The sequence below is a fragment of the Giraffa tippelskirchi genome, chromosome 4 (assembly GCF_054371585.1).
Source record: "Giraffa tippelskirchi isolate mGirTip1 chromosome 4, T2T-mGirTip1v1.2.pri, whole genome shotgun sequence".
Classification (NCBI taxonomy): domain Eukaryota; kingdom Metazoa; phylum Chordata; class Mammalia; order Artiodactyla; family Giraffidae; genus Giraffa; species Giraffa tippelskirchi.
In genome coordinates, this window is record NC_137278.1 from 159,392,175 (window position 1) to 159,409,248 (window position 17,074).

The 17,074-nt window shown below is 36.3% G+C and overlaps 1 long non-coding RNA gene across 1 annotated transcript in view; it reads left to right on the plus strand.

Annotated features, from left to right (window-relative positions):
* LOC145546956 (uncharacterized) overlaps positions 1-17,074 on the plus strand; it is a 96,957-nt gene that overhangs the window by 53,830 nt on the left and 26,053 nt on the right. The window contains exons 10-11 of the long non-coding RNA XR_014083414.1: positions 8,159-8,261; positions 11,365-11,569. This is a non-coding gene — a long non-coding RNA (uncharacterized LOC145546956). The remainder of the gene's footprint in view (positions 1-8,158; positions 8,262-11,364; positions 11,570-17,074) is intronic.

Sequence of the window (17,074 nt, forward strand, 5' to 3'; positions counted from 1 at the left end):
GCAATGAGTATTATTTATTCTCTTAGTTTTTAAGCACTATGATAGTATTTATGGATGATTTTCTAATCACTCTAGTGATTAACCAAGCTAATGTTTAACTGAAGGATTAGAATTGTGTGAGACCTTCTGAAAATGGACACTTTAAACAGAATTATCAGAAGTAGAATAGTGTACTTTTAAAAAGTTTTTCTTTAAGGAAATAGTAATGTCTTATAAAAATCAGTTGAACTTCAAAGTCAGTCTTAAAACATATTGGAATATTGATACGAAGGAATTTCTGATGAGATTTTGGATTAAAACCTTTTGAGAAAAATGAAAATATTGATTTTTATTTGGAGCAGAGGTGATTATTATCACCACTCACCCAGTTAAAATAAGCAATTCGGGTTTGGGCTGCTTGCCCAGACTTTCTTTTTGTCTCCATGTTCTCCATTCCTCAAGTTCTTTTAACATATCCTTCACTTCACATCTCCCTGATTTTAAAGGTTCCCTGTTACCTCTAAAAGATGAAAAACAATATCATAACTTGCAAACTTGTTCAAAAATCCAGTTTCTCAGGTTTCATCTCTGAAGATTCTGATTCACAAAATTTGGAGTGGGTCAGATCATCTGGGTTTTCAATAGAAATGCCAGGCGATTCTCCAGACTATATCTAGAGGAAGACTGGAGTAAACTAGTAACTAGTTTAGTACTATCAAAGTCTTCTAATAATTACCTGTTAAACCTCTTCAGGCGAGCTTCTTGGGTGTCTTAGTTGGTAAAGAATCTGCCTGCAATGCAAGAAAAATGGGTTTGATCCCTGGATTGGGAAGATCCCCTAAAGAAGGGAATGGCTATACACTCCAGTATTCTTGTCTGGAGAATCCTGTGGACAGAGGAGCCTGGCGGGCTACCGTCCATGGGGTCAAAAAGAGTCAGAACTGACTGAGCAACTAGCACTTTCACTTTTTTCAAACCTTTTAAAGCTTACATTTAATGTCTGTCTAGCCAATGGAATGGCGTGCTGTCTCTCAAACTGGATTCTGGGTTCTTCTATCTGTACTTTCCCCCTGGAAAACCAATCCCCCTCTCCACTTCACTTCTCTCTACCTTATCCCTCATGTTCTAATCGAATCTCACCTGCTAAACAAAGACTTCTATTTCCTCATCCCACAGTGATCCACTTCTGCAAGAATTTATTCCTATCACGCATTTGGTGTTGTGGTGTAGTATTGTTACCTATGGTTCATGTGTAATTCTCTGTATCTCTCATTGTGCCTTACACATAATCAACACTAAAAATGTGTTGGTTGGCTGGTTGAGTGAGTGAGTGATAATGTAATTAGACTAATAGGGAGCAGGTCAGAGATTGCACTTCAACCCCATGAAGCCACTTCTTGACGTTTTGCAACTTGTTCTGCTCCTGAGAGACTTCCTTGCTCTCACTTCAAATTGGATTGCTTGTTTTGGTGAATAAAACAAAAGCTAATGCTTACCATTTATTTAGGTCTGTTAATTACATATTTAAATCACCCTATGTGAAGTGCTTGAGAACATTAATCCATAGCAGAGCCAGAGTTTAAAAATTAAATGTGAAATCTGCTGTTACAAGTCTGGACAATTTTTATCCCAGCAGGTCTGGGTTGCTAAAGACCTGGATGTCTTAACTTTCTTAAAGTAGGTTAGCTTTCTTAACAGAAAATTATTTTTCGTGTTTGGAATAATTTCTTATCAGAAGCTACAAAATAACATTGCAGTGAGGTCTTTAGAATAAATGTATCACTTGTCACAGGCACAGAGCTTGAAGTGCATTTGGCTTCTATGCTGTATTATTGCTATTTAGAACCAAATTACACAATTTAGCATAGCTATGAGTATAACCCAGAACTGTGTTCATAAAAACATGGGATATACTTAAAAAAAGATAATTTCCTGAGAATGGAAAATGGAACTAGCATTTATTTACTAATATTATCCAAGATTATCTCGAGAAACACTATTCATTTGAAAAAACTTAATCATGAGGTAGGCATTGTCCTAATACCGTTTAATGAAATAGGAAAATTTGTACTATATATTTTTTTTCAGTTTTGAAAAGCAAGCACTTGGTAAGTCACCTTGGAAAAATGGAGGTGATTTATTAATTTGTCATTTTCTGGGACTGAAAACAAGATCTTGACAAATAAAATGACGTCCATTGGACATATATTCTTTTCTCTTCAGACTAGTACTTTAGTGGAACGTCTTGGCCAGGCTGGTCTCCTGTAGGTTTGACTGTGGAGGAGCAGGTGTGCACTTCCAAAGTGTCTTTACAAGTGTCTCAGTGGGGCTTCCCTCCCGCGCCTCTGCAGGAGACAGCTCATCTGTTTAATCCTTATGTTTTAGTCAACCTTTCTTATTATGCAGACAAGGCTCCGAGGCTCAGCTGGATCTTGACTCTCTGAATGAGTTGATGGGGCTCTTTGATCTTAACTGTGTATTGCATCTGTTTCATCTTTCCTCTTCGTGCGTAGTCTTCCAAACTCCAGTTCTAGCTGGTGCTCTTAAAATAAATGGATAATTATAGAAACAAATAAAAATTGCCATTTAAAACTCAGGTACAAACATGTCCACTTTTTGTGTTGGACACTTTTGTCATTGTTGTCCTGATAAACTTTCTTGAAAAAAAAAAATTCCCAAAGCAATTAAATTATATGTCTCTGGAAGGGACCACCAGAGTTGAGTATTTCACTGTGTGAGTGTTTGAGTGTGTACACACAGTGCTTTATAGGACCAGACTTGCACGAAAAGTAAGAATGACTGATCTTTGCAATTTAGTTTATTGTACGTTAGTGTGATATCTTGTTGACGGACCATATTGAAGTAAGAGGCATAGCGCTTGCTTAGAAAAATCTATCATAGAACTATAAAGACCCTGTTAGGCAATATTCCTGTTTTTGATTGGACTGAAAAAAGGCTTAGTTGCAGAGAAAATCAGTTAGAATCAGAACTAACCCATATGGAAAGATCATTCTAGGCTATAGGGAAAGATCATTCTAGGCTATAGGATGCTAAAACAACATTTCTTTAAAAAAAAAATCTAAAATGAAATACGGATGTAGCAACTTGTGTGAGGTGGGAATGGAAGGATGTTGAGGGAACAGCATGGATTGTTTGCTTCCCGCATTAAAGCACATAAAGTTATGATTAATTGAACCAGAAAATATCAAGTTTTTATCTGAGTAACCTTTGATATTCTCATCTGGTATTTTGCAGGCTTGTGTTAATTCTTTTTATTTTTAATTCCCCATGAATCTTCATTTAAGTGTATCACAGTCTTGTGATGATAATGTAATGTCAAAGCTGTCAGAATAATTCAGCTGAGCAAAAAACTGATGTTTCCAGAAGCCCTGAGAACTTTTTATGAAAAAGTTTCTCTCTGAGAGGAAGAATATTGTGGTATGACCTGCTAGTCTATTAAACATATACTTTATCCTGACATGCATACACTAAATATACTAATAACTATTGGTGAATTATCAGAATAAATACTTTCCTTTGAACCATTTAGAGATAAAAATATAAGGAATTTAATCCCTACTCATAACCCTATCATATTGCTGTTTTAAAAATATTCAGCTAACTTCCTTACACTCAAAGTAACCCTCAAGCCCCCACATGGTATTCAACACTGCACTGGGGATTCTTTCATCACTATTCTTGTATTTCCCATATGGAATCTGAGAAGAACTGTACAGGAAAGAATAAGGAGTGTTACTCAATCCTTCAAGCAGAACTACTCTGTACTACCCACTCAGTAGTGTTACTCTCCTCTAAACAGTTTGTCTTACTACCATCTGCAATGTGCTTTCCATGTATTTATTTACTTATTTACTTACTTCTTTCCTACCTACTTTACTTATTACTTAATGCTTCCTTTGGGGAAAAAAAAAAAGATCTAGCAACCAACCAAGCAAAGATATGTGGTTTCAGTGAACTTCATTTAGGTTTCCTGATTTTATTTCCTTTAGTTTCTTATCTCTCATGCTTGATTGCTCTGTTTCTTCTGTGTAATTGAGACAAAAGTGCCTACACTCTTCTTAGTCTGTAATGATCCTGTGCTGCTTGAACTTCTGAAAGGTTTGGCCTTGCCCACGTGAAGTGAGTCAACACAAGCCAAAATCTTATTTTATTTCTATGTTTGTCTGTGATTTACAAGTCCCAAAGAGTTCCAGTTTATGTTAGAATAGTGTTCGTTTGGTTCACCAATGTAGTTCCCAGGTCAATGCAGTTTATTGTATTAGAATTTATTTAAAAGACTCTACATTGCTACCTGCACATTTCCTTATGTTCAACAGTTCTGACCCATATTAATTCTTAATTTGCTTCTTAAATAGTAATTGGGTCATTTGACCTCCCTTAATCCTACCTAAGTGTGAAAGGTGATTTTCTTACATTATCCTCCAAAGAAGGAAGGGGAGAAAACATTTATATTAGGTGTATTGGTGGAGATGTGGTTTCTAATTTTTAGCTGCCATTGAAATGCCCTTGTATAGGCTCTCCGACATGTATTTTGGTCTATGGCCATCATACATGTCTTCAATTCTTGAATATCTGTTGCATCTATAAATTTCCAGAGAACCAGAAGTTACCCAAGGATGTATTATTGTCAACTCAGAAGTTTGAATAACTAATTAGTGGGCCATAAAATCAAGTGAGTACATAAAGAATGACCAGGATTAAAATAAAAATTAGGTAAAAGGAAAAATAGAAATATCAGAGAGTATTGCATATAATAAAAGTAAGTACTGTTTCATGAGCAATTTTTTTCAAAATATTTTGAGTATATTTGTGGTACTTGGTTGTGCTATGAATATTAATATTTTATACCATGAATCTCAGTTGTTTTTTTTTTTTTCCAAGCCTAAAAATCCAAACCAAAAGTGACCTAGATCATATAGCTTCTAGAAATGTTTTTGCCTGTGTGCTGAGTTTTAGAATTTATAGTATTATTTTACCATATTTGAATTATATTTTTCACCAGTTAACCTCAAGCAAATCAAAGGAATTCTCTCATAGCAATAGAAATAATAATGAAAGCTTAGCAGTTGTTTCCAGAATTCTTAAGAGCTAGGCTGTATCAGCTTACTGAGTGTACAGTGTTCTTACCAATCAAACTATTTAGTTTTCAGTAGTTGTTTTAGAAACATGAATATTTAGTTACACCAGAAAAAGGATTTTGTTAATACCTTGTTTTGTCATTGGGCCAGAGAATATAAACTATGGCTATATACTTCTATTATGACAAGAAAGGAAATAACAATTATCAGTCTTTTAAAATATCTCAAGGTTAAAATCTTTACCTTTTCACTTAAAAAGCCGTTGTAAATGTGACCCTTTCATTATGAAAGAGATCACTGGGGTTTTTCCCCCTTGCCTTTGTATCCACTAGGAATTAATGTAGGGAGGAAGTTCTACTTGTCCTTCCGTTACACACTTGCATTTACTTCAGAACTGAGAAATGTAAGTGCTGCTCCATGAGGTAAGCATGAGAGAAAAAGAAAATTATAGTTTGGTTGCACACATGTGTATGTGGTTTAAGATTCATTGCCATGTCATTCTCACCCTTTGTGAAGTCCATGGTGGTATGTGATTGGTACTCTGCAACTAGTAGCAGCAGACTTCAGAGCTTGTCAGAAATGTGGGGAGTCAGGCACCACTCCAGACCTACAAAATCAAAATCTCCATTTTAACAAGATCACCAAGTGTATCACATGATCATAAAAGTTTGAAAAGTGCTGGTATGTAGGCTGAGTATTACTGATTACTGTATGGACCCAATGGCATTGTGGCTCAGATGATAAAGAGTCTGCGTGCAATGCAGGAGACCCGGGTTCAATCCCTAGGTCGGAAAGATCCCCTGGAGGAGGGCATGGCAATCCATTCCAGTATTCTTGCCTGGTAAATCCCATGGACAGAGAAGCCTGGTGGGCTACAGTCCATGGGGTCACATAGAATCAGACACAACTCAGTGACTAACACACACACACACACACACACACATTGACCCATAGCCATTTCATGGGTAACATTTTCGCTGGAAAAGAAAAATTGATGAATGAAAAGAACCAGCAGTTTTTCATATCCTAGAGCTGCTGTGGACCATCTAACGGTGTTTATAATTAATGACAACAATGCCGCTGTTGCTCATCAGAGCACCCATTATCAAGTGCTCCCATGCCTTGGCCATTGTGTCTGCTACATCAAGTTACCCATTCAAACATCTTCTTCGCCTACCAGTTGGATGCTGTTTTACAGATGAGGTGGTAGAGGCCAAAGATTGCCTGTTGTGAATCCAAGCATTTTGATGGCTATCATCTGTGATTGGTAGTCTCACTTTTTAAAAATAAAAAGCCTTATTTGCTTCAAATAGGGATAAAATTTGCTAGTTGAAAGATTCCTATGAAGGTAACTATTGACACTTGTTTAGATAATAGTTTTAATTAATAATGAGTTCTCAGATTTGCATATTTGAAAAGACAAGAAAAGTCTTAAATTTTAATCCCACATCAAACTGTAGGGTTACCTACCAGTTCATAATCTATTATATACTAGGCTTCGCGGCTGTGTTGCAACTTGTATCCCATTGGCTCTAGATATTCTGCTGGCATCTAGGGAACTTAGCCTTGAGAGTGAACTGCCTGTCAGAGGACAAACAATTGTACATTTGTAACATGAATAAAAGATGCCTTACTTGAAACAGCTCTGGAATTGTCCAGCATGTAAGAATGCAGTTTGTCTCTCATGTACTGAATTAAATCTTTTATAAGAAAGAAAGACACCCTTTGAGAAAGGAGGTGCTGTAGTAATGTCAACATTTTGGCATTCACTGTATGAGGAAAATCAACTTATGTAACAAATGCTATTAAAAATGTTATTGTTGTTCAGTAGCTAAGTCCTGTCCAACTCTTTGTGACCCTGTGGACTGCAGCACTCCAGGCTTCCCTGTCCTTCACTATCTCCCGGAGTTTGCTCAAACTCACCATGTCCATTGAGTCGGTGATGCCATCCAAACATCTCATCCTTTGTTGCCCGCTTCTCCTCCTGCCCACAATCCTTCCCAGCATCAGGATCTTTTCCAGTGAGTTGGCTCTTCACATCAGGTGGCCAAAGTATTGAAGCTTCAGCTTCAGCATCAGTCCTTCCAATGAATATTCAGGGTTGATTTCCTTTAGGATTGACTGGTTTGATCTCCTTGCTGTCCAAGAGACTCTAGCATGAATTTTTTTTTTCTTTTCCTTTGTATCTATATGAGATGATGGATGTCACTAAATTATTGTGGCAATCATTTCATGACGTATGTAAGCCAGACCATTTATACTATATAAATCATTGTATCAGTTTTTATAGTGCTATATGCAATTATTCATTAATAAAACTGGAAGAAAAAATGAATTATTTAGAACTGGAAAAAATAGCGTTGAAATGAGAGCTGGAAGCAAAAGTTGCCAAGGTCATGTTATGGCACAGAAAATGGTGCTGTGTCCTTCAGATCAACTGGGCAAACATAAGCAGGTGAACCATGTCTAGTAACATGGGGAAATGGAGGGTGTCTGGGTTTTTTTGTAAAGAAACAAAAATACATGGATTGCACATTCAAGTAGGGATGATGAAAAAAATTTTAAGTGTTAAATTTGTTAATGTTTTAAATAAATAAATAACACATAAATTTATACAATAGCAAAGAATATACTGTGAAGAGTAGTTCTCCTTCACTTCTGCTCCCCAAGCACCAGCTTCCATACTAAAGCAACCATTGTTGGCAGTTTCTTGCATATTTCTCAGAAATATTCTCTATGTACAAACATTATGTACAAAATCCTTATTAAATTGGTAACATACAATAACATGGTTCTGTACCATTCTTCTTTTGCTTAAAACAATCCCAGAAATAATTTCATATCAATACTTTGTTCATTTGAATGGCATACAGCATTCTAAAGTATGGATATAATAGAACTTATTTAACCAGTTACCTTTGGTGATTTTTTTTTAGCCCATTCTCAGTTTTTGCTCTTACAAATAGTACTGTAACTAGGATTATTGTCCATATAATGTCAAGGATATGGAATATATGTATGATTAGGTTTTCATGTATAGTAATCAATGTATGTACAATTCTTTATTCTGCTTTTTTCAGTCAGCATAGTCACAAGAATTTGGTTTTATGAATCATCCTCATTATCACTTCATGACTGCATACAAGTAATTGCCATAAATAATTTAATAATATCCGTTTTGAGGTATGTTAGTTTGTTTCTATTTTCCCATATTTACTACTGCAGTGAAAAACTTTACTCACATTTTAATCTCTTGGAATTTCATGGGGAAAAGTTTCTTTTTTCTTTCAAACAGTAAAGAGTTTTTGACTCATTTTGACTTTCTGATTCAGAATTATTTTCAAGGGAACTAATAGCATTATGGAAACACTTATTTAGGAATCTTATGAGAAATGTCTGTTTTGAACTCTTTTTAAGTATGAACTCTTTTTCAGTATTTTAAAGATATAACTTTGAATGGATATATACCCTAGTTAATAGATAGCCATCAACATAGCCATCAGCATAGGGCGGCTGGCTGGTTGGTCTACAGGGTACAGTTCTCAACTTGGCATGAGAGGTACCAGGTTCAGGACCCGGATTAACACTCTTTTTTGGAATTCCCAGGTAGCACTAGTGGTAAAGAACCCGCCTGCCAATTCAGGAGACTAAGAGACATGCGTTCGATCCCTGGATTGGGAAGATCCCCTGGAGAAGGGCACAGCAACCTGCTCCAGTATTCTTGTCTGGAGAATCCCATGGACAAAGGAGTCTGGAAGGTTATAGTCCACAGGGTCGCAAAGAATTAGACACAACTGAAGTGACTTAGCACACATCAACAGAAGTCCAAGGGAATAATTTCTTTTGCATTATTAATTTTCAAAACACGTAAATTAGGCCTTGAGGAGGATGTGTGCAACAGTGTCCATTCTTCATAGCCATGTATTTCTTGAGAAACTACTCTGTGCCAGAGTAGTAACCCATGATGGTTACCAAGGCTATGACAATGAATGTGATGGGCACAGCTTACTTCCTAACAGCATCTCTAAAAGCCGTATATGAGATGCTTTGTCCTTGACATTGTGTTACAACAGATTCTTGTCCTCCAACAATTCCAATTTCTTTGTTCTTTTGCTTTTAGGGCATCTAGTCCATCCCTTAATATCAGCCCAACATGTGAAGAGTAAACAATATCTTATACTCAAAAAGATACATATATATCTTAGATATACACACATATGTATACATATGTATTATATATAGTTTAAGAATCCCTGAAATCATATTTCTCCCTCCCTTTCTGTGATTTAAGGAGCACTTTGTCTTCCTAGGATGAAAGTATCTTTCTCTGAGTTTGAGGGCTCTCTAAATCATCTTATCCTCATTGTATGTATTTCAGATTGCCTCTAAATACATTTATCTTTTTCAGCAATTTAGCCTAAATAAACCAAGTGCAGGGACTTTGGGCCTTCTGTTACAGGAACATCTTCATGTGAAAATAAAATGTATATTTAGGCTGCACACCACGATTGATTAACACAGTGCCTGATAACTGCAATTTTCATGGGTAGAGATAACCATTTTGGTCCCTTTTAGGGAGCCAGATACAAAGAATCCTTATGTAAAATTGCACCTCAAAATTGCATTTTAACTTTTCACCAAATTCTTCCATCCCAGACCTACTAATTTCTTGATAAATATAACTTTTATTATCATAGTGTATTTTATTCTTTCTAAAGCTTTGCAGTGCAGACTTTTTACTTCACTGATGCTTAAATATTTCAATAGAGAAAATAATTCATTAGTAAATATTACATCAGTTTAATGGCTTAACAAGCAGATCAAACTCTTCATTGACCAAGTGAATGTTTCACTTTCAAAGATACTGTCATATCATTTTAAGGAATTTTATGTTAGCTAATACGCATCTAAATTTTACTAAACTCTCTATATGTACATTTGTGTATATCTACACATTTCTATGGGCTTCCCTGGTAGCTCAGAGGGTAAAGAATTTGCCTGCTATGCAGGAAACCGAGGTTCGATCCTTCGGTCAGGAAGATACCTTGGAGAAGGGAATGGCTACCCACTCCAAGTGTTCTTGCCTGGAGAACTGCATAGACAGAGGAGTCTGGTGGGCTACAGTCCATGGGGTCTCAAAGAGTTGGACATGACTTAGCAACTATCACACACACACACACACACACACACACATTTCTGTATAATTCAATAGGCTGACTTTGAGATGGGAAAATGTGTATTAGGATATAATGATAACTATCTCTGAATCTAAAGTTGTATAAGTTATTCTTAGCAGAGACACCCAAATTAGTTTCTCATTATTTTGCCGAAACAGAATTTGCAGTTTTATGTGAGGATACGTTCCAGTAATCGGAGTTTATAGACTACTCTTCTTGATGAAAAACAGAAGAGTGGAGACTTCTTAATGTCAGCATACCGCTTCCATGAGTTTACTTAAAGCTGTTTAGCCATTAAGCTGGCTCCTCCTGCTAACAACCTGATCATAAGACATTACCAAGGTAGCCCAAAAGTGGAAAAGTAAAGACAAAGGCATCTGAAAATGGAACTCTGGTAGATTTAAAAAATTTTCTCCTTATTCTAATATTCCATATCCTTAACGTTGAGGTTGGAGTCTTCCTTATTGCAACTTTGCACATACCCTGCTGCTGCTGCTGCTGCTAAGTCGCTTCAGTCGTGTCCGACTCTGTGCGACCCCATGGACGGCAGCTCACCATGCTCCGCCGTCCCTAGGATTCTCCAGGCAAGAATACTGGAGTGGGTTGCCATTTCCTTCTCCAGTGCATGAAAGGGAAAAGTGAAAGTGAAGTTGCTCAGTCGTGTCAGACTCGTAGCGACCCCATGGACTGTAGCCTACCAGGCTCCTCCATCCATGGGATTTTCTAGGCAAGAGTACTGGAGTGGGGTGCCATTGCCTTACTGTTGAACTAAAAACCCCAGGAACTACCTGTCTGAGATCTGAATGTATTCTTGGTCCCAAATCAATCTTGTCACTTCTCAGGAAAGCAACAGAAGATAATAAGTAGTATTCACCTGATTGCTTTCCTGCTCCGAGACAGCTGGTGACGCGTGTCTTCCTGATAACCAGGAGTTTCAGATCTGAGGCAGGGATAAAGAGAAGCTCGGAGCTGGCAGAATCTAAATTTGACAGTCAATGGCTGAGGAGAGGGTCAGAAGGGATGGAATCTGTGACACGTATGAGAAAGGAACAAAATTTATCTGCTCTGGTTGCAATGATTAGATGTCTCTTTGTCTGGCTCTCCTACAGCAGTTGACTGATTGTACCTGCCAGCTGGCTAATATCATAATTAACAAAGTTGCTACTACGTCTGCAAAGTTTAATCGAAAAATTTGCCAGTGATATGATGGCATTGTCACAAAGATCACAAGGGACTCAGAGTCGACTTTGGCTCGAGGTGGAACGGCAGAACTGTGGAGGCAAAATGAGAAATCTCGAACTTGTTCAGCCAAAGGTAGGTTTATTTTCATAATCCAACATCCTGGGCTCTCTTATTAAGATTTTTATTTGATGGTTAGTGGGCTTTTTTTGGTTGTGTGACTAGGACAATTCAGAGAAAGATCCATATGCTTCTTGAGCACTTACAGCACATTCTCAGAAAGCTTTGAGTTTTTCCAAATATAGAAATTCAGAAATGAAATAGCTTTTGATGCTGAGAATGGAATATAAAGCAATATATTTACCTGTTATTGTATCTAGCTAATCTTTATCAGTTTACAGAATTACTGTTTGCTAACATATATCAATTGAACAATTATATTGTATAGCACTTGGATTTATTTTGTTCAACAACGTAAAAGCTATTACTCCTCTTTATGCTATTGTGTCAACCTAGTTATAAGAGTGAATAAAAGCAATCATAGTTATAGAATGTGTAGAAGTTCTATTTCAGTTTCCAGAAATGCTCAAAGTGGAGGGGGAGGAGGTCTAAGGTCTTAAGCAAGAGATTGGGGCTTTTTCTTTATAACACTCAGAAAAACCGCTGCTTTTTGAGATCATGCGCTATTCCTCAATGCCAGTCTGGCCATTGACTGTTGTACCTGTATTTTCTTTTTACCATGATTTGCTTTGCTTGATTGAATATTCATGCTCTGGGGTGTTTCCCAAATGATAGCCTTCACATATTGCTAATTAATGGATGTGAATATTGATGAGGAGGGGCGTGAATCTCTGTGTCTATGCTTGTGTGCTTCCTCTGAGTACAAAGAGAGAGGAAAGTATCTCAAAAAATCATGTGGGAGGCAAATTTTGGGTTATTTATGCTGTGTCACAGCCCCACTATAATTCCAAAGCAATCAATTTGCAGTGTAATTGGGAACACATGTTAAGTGCCTTTCACTTTCCCTCCATGGTCATCTAGGCACTATGTCATGGCAGAAAAAAGTGCAATAATTTTTTTTTGTCCGTTGCTATTTATCTTTGCTGTTAATAGCAGTTTGAAAACATCATGAAATAACATTTCAGAAACAAATGAATGCACAGCACGTATATTTTTTAATAAGTCCATAAACTTTCTTGTGGTTTTATTCCTAGCCCCAGGAGACTAGACATTCTGAATATACTCATTTTTAAAACTTGACAGATTTCATATTCTCAAATTTAAAAAATGAATCTTTTTATGGGATTATAAATTGTAAAGCCTTTAAGACTCTGGATAATTTACGAAACTGTTTATTGAAATTTTGGTTAAATTTTGACCGAATGCATTTCCAGTCTTCACTAAAATTTAATGACATTGATAAGAAAAGCTAGAAGTGGTGTTTTAAATCATGATTTTATTATATTCTGGACATCGTTTTCAGAAGAGAATGTTATTCTCCTGATAAAGTCTCTTTTTTTTTTCTTTGACTTCACTCTCTCTCGGTAGTCTGTGGCACATAATAGGCACTCAATGCATTTTTATTGAGTGAATGAATTAATGAATTTGAGTCTTTCTACTGCTATTCAAATATTGTTAGCATCTGCTGCCTCCAAATCGATAACATTTGTACTCGGTAAACATTATGGACAGAAACAAGTAGATGAATGGCACAGTCACAGACAATAGGGAGGATTAAGTTCCTAAAATAATATAATGTTGTTTTAACCTGAATCTCCATAATATTTTGTGTAATTGAGATTTGCTATTGTAGGAACTCAGTTGGAGGAGCAAAGGTCTATGAGGATTAGAAAGGGCCAGGAAAGTGGTTCACAGCTGATGCACCCGTTCTTTTAAACAGGATTATCTCCTGAGATGTGTAGAAATGAACTCTTGTCAGAGTTTCAAAGGAATTAATATTTTTGGTAAAATGTGCTAATGTAAAGAGCTAGAAGATTAGTGATGCATAATGAAAGCAATGCATTCTTTCACATGGAAATAGGAATATAATAGATGTCCTGCAGGTGATTGGGGCTGTAGCAATTTTATTCAAGATTAAAGTTTGATTGACCTTTGTTAGGGTGATTAACCTTTCTGAAATTAAAAGCCAGAGCTGAATTACGCTGGCCCATTTAAATGCAAACATTGAGCAGGTTGTATGTCATTCAAATAATAATAATAAAAAACCCTCCTATTTTAATTTTCATTTTTGCACATCTGAATGAGTTGCTGCTTTGGAAGGATTATAGTTCAGACAAAAGCATGCTGGTGGCAGAGCATACAGAATAACATATGGATAACTGGAGGCACGTGGGAAGAGTCCTAGGCTTTACCCTCTCCCCATTCAAAGTATCAAAACCACCACCCCAACAAAAGCAGGGAGCCCGAGGACAGTATTCACACACTCAGAATGTGTGTTCTCAATAGAAAAAGAGTATAGGAATAGCTGGGAAAGGGTCGGAATAAGTAACAGTGACATCTCTATTCTTACCCAGGGCTAACCACTAAACTGTTTATTAGATCCATATTAAATCCATATGACGCCTCCTGAAAAATGGGGGCTTTTGGGTATGGTTGCTTATGAAGCTGTTCACAAAAGTTGATTGTTTCTGATAACTGGAATTTTATTCCCCATGTTCTCTCATAGTCTATGGATAGCGCAGGTCTTTTCAAAAACGTTGTGTTAGGAGCAAACTAGTTCTTTACAAAGCTTTTCAATGGCTCGGTTTTATTTCTCTTTGTTAAATTTTCTTGAAGCCTTGTGAAAAGTTGCGTATTCACGTTGCTTCAGAAAACTGATTCCTTTTTCATACTATATCAAATATTTTTATCCCTAAGTCAGTGAATATTTTTAGTTTTAGTTTTCACCTCATGAGGAACGCATCTTCCTTTTATGTATCTGTGGACTATTAAAATGATAATAAAGGTTCTCTTCCTCCCATATGTAATTTATTTCTCTATAGTCATCAAAGAAGTTAGTTTGAAAGTTTCAAGGTAGAAAAGTCCAAGGTATTATAGTGTAAAAATTAAGAAGCCCGAGGTACTATACTTTATTTTTATATAAGCTTTTCATGTGCTCTTTTAACATCCTTCGTAATGATAGGCTTTTTCTCCAGGCCTATGAAGAAAGTCAAAGATGAAAAACTTGTGATAGACTGACTGAGATTATTCAGCCAACAAAGTGACTCTCACATCCTCCAGAGAGTGGGATAATACCACGCAGCACAGACTAATAACATGCTTAACTAAGATCTGTTTGCTATAAGGATAATTTCCTAATTCTTAATCATGGGGTTAGTATTCAACTATAAACGGTAAACAAATATTTTCTGTACCTTGCCTGATAAAGTGTAGATTATCAGCTTTAGTTTTGGTACATTGAATTGTCAAACTTAAAAAAAATCCAGCTGTTCCCTGATAATATTTTCACTAAAAAAAATAAACCCCACAGCTAAATCAAATCCCTAAAATAAACACTACTAATTCTTCAGACATATCAACAGTCTTCTCTAATTTGATTATTCTTGTTTCACCTCTTATCAGAACTGAATGAAGATAATTTGGGGCATTCTAATTTATTGTCAACACACCATTTTCTAAACATAAAGAGCTAATGTGCCAGACTACTGATAACATCTTCTCTGTGTTGCCGTTAATTGTCAGCAGTCTTTTCCATAACACAAAATCATAGATCAGAGAAGAGAAATTCATATCATCTTAGGGTATAAAAAAGAACTGGTGAAAGAGCAAAGGCAAATAAGATTATATTTTGTTAAATCCCAAATCCAATCATTTGTTTTGCTTCATTGTGTTTAGAAGACGTTTTATTTCTTTGTTGCCTTTGTTTCTGACAATCCGTTCCCTTCTAATCCATCCAGTCCCAGATCTGACATTTTCACTTTTAGTTGTGAAATAATATTCTTTGCCATTAACAGGCCGAAATTAATTTGTTTGACATTTTCATGGGCCACATATTCTAGTTGGAGTCCTGTTCAATAAAACATACAGTTTAAAAAGTGACCAATGGTATTATTTTATACATCCTGTATTATTTGTGAGTCAGCAATTTAATTTCACAAAAATTTAGAGTAGGGTCAGCATGAGCAATTTTATTGTTCTGGACTGAAGAGGGAGAACAAATGGCAAACTTGAGGATTTTCAGGGTTTTAAAAATCAATAATAGTGAAAAAATAAGTCACACAAATTTTTCAAGATGTTATTCTCTTTAACAGACACTCATTCTGGGAAAAAAATTAGTGGGTTATGTCAGTCCAATGAATTATTTTTTGTAATTTGTTTGACAAAATAATATGCTCTCAGACAATAAATGCTCTGATGTTGACTTTACAACTAATTGCGAAGGTTAATTCCCTAGCTTTAGTTTTCAAGTGAACTGGAAGGTGCCCTAATACAGTGCAATGGCCTGTGGCCTATTGATGCATTAGCTGTTATTTGTATTAAAATGATCACTCCACCTCTACATAATCCCTTGAAAGCTGGAGAACTGCTTAATATAATAACTTTGACTAAAATGCCTTTAGCGTTTCTGGAGCCATCATTGTCTGACTTTTATTCCACTTCAACATTTACTGAGCACCTGCTATGTTCCAGGTACCCCCTTCAACCAAGGGAGAGTTCATTTTATGAACCAAAAATTGAGACTCAAGGGTGGAGAGTGATTTGCCTAATGTCACATAGCAAGTCAATGGCACAGCCTGGGTTGGAAGCCAGTGCCATATTTCAAGGTCTTTGAGACCGGAGCTGCATTATCCGTAGTCTTCCACTTCGCCAGAACTTGCTTATTGTGAGCACAGGAATGTTTAGCACTTTCCCCAGATGAAGGAATTTCCTAAATCACAGGATCTTCAATGAAAGAATAATTTCTCTTCTGATTCACTCCCAAGGAAGGAAGAGAAGAGGTGCTTTAGAACAGTTCAGATTATTCCAGGCGATGAACGTCACTTATTGGCTCATTTCATGGAGACCAGAAATTGTCTTCTTCAAATATTGGCCATTTAGTTCAGAAAAAACAACCTTTAGGCTCTTTTAAAAAATATGTTTAAAATGTGTTTGCTTACCTATCTTTCATTTAAAATTCATAAATAATTGGGTCTAATAGAGTCCAAGTAAGAGGTACCTTTATCCCCCCTCATCCACTTTGGCTGGTTGAATAGTTGGACAATCACTGATAAATGTGCCTCCAAGTTTTATAATTCCTGCCTTTGAAACTAGATTTGAGCACAGAGTTTGTTAGATTTCTGTTCCATAGGGAATTGTCCAGTTGTTTATGCCAATTGAGGTTAAAGGAATATATGGGGAAATTTTTTTTGATAAGTATTTTAAAGATACGGGTTCTATGGAGTGACTGCAATATGAGAAAAATACATCATACTATTTAATGAAACAATTTTGACTTTCATTTCCTGATTTATTATGAGAATAAAGGAATTAGCATGGATGAGTTAGACAAAAAGTAAACCTCTAAAAAATTAGCCTCAAAGGTCCCAAAATTTGGGATTAACAGATACATTTTCCCTTGGAAATTTGTTCCACCTTTTGAAAGCTGGCTCTTTTGGTCTATAAATTCTCAGAGTGTAGCTC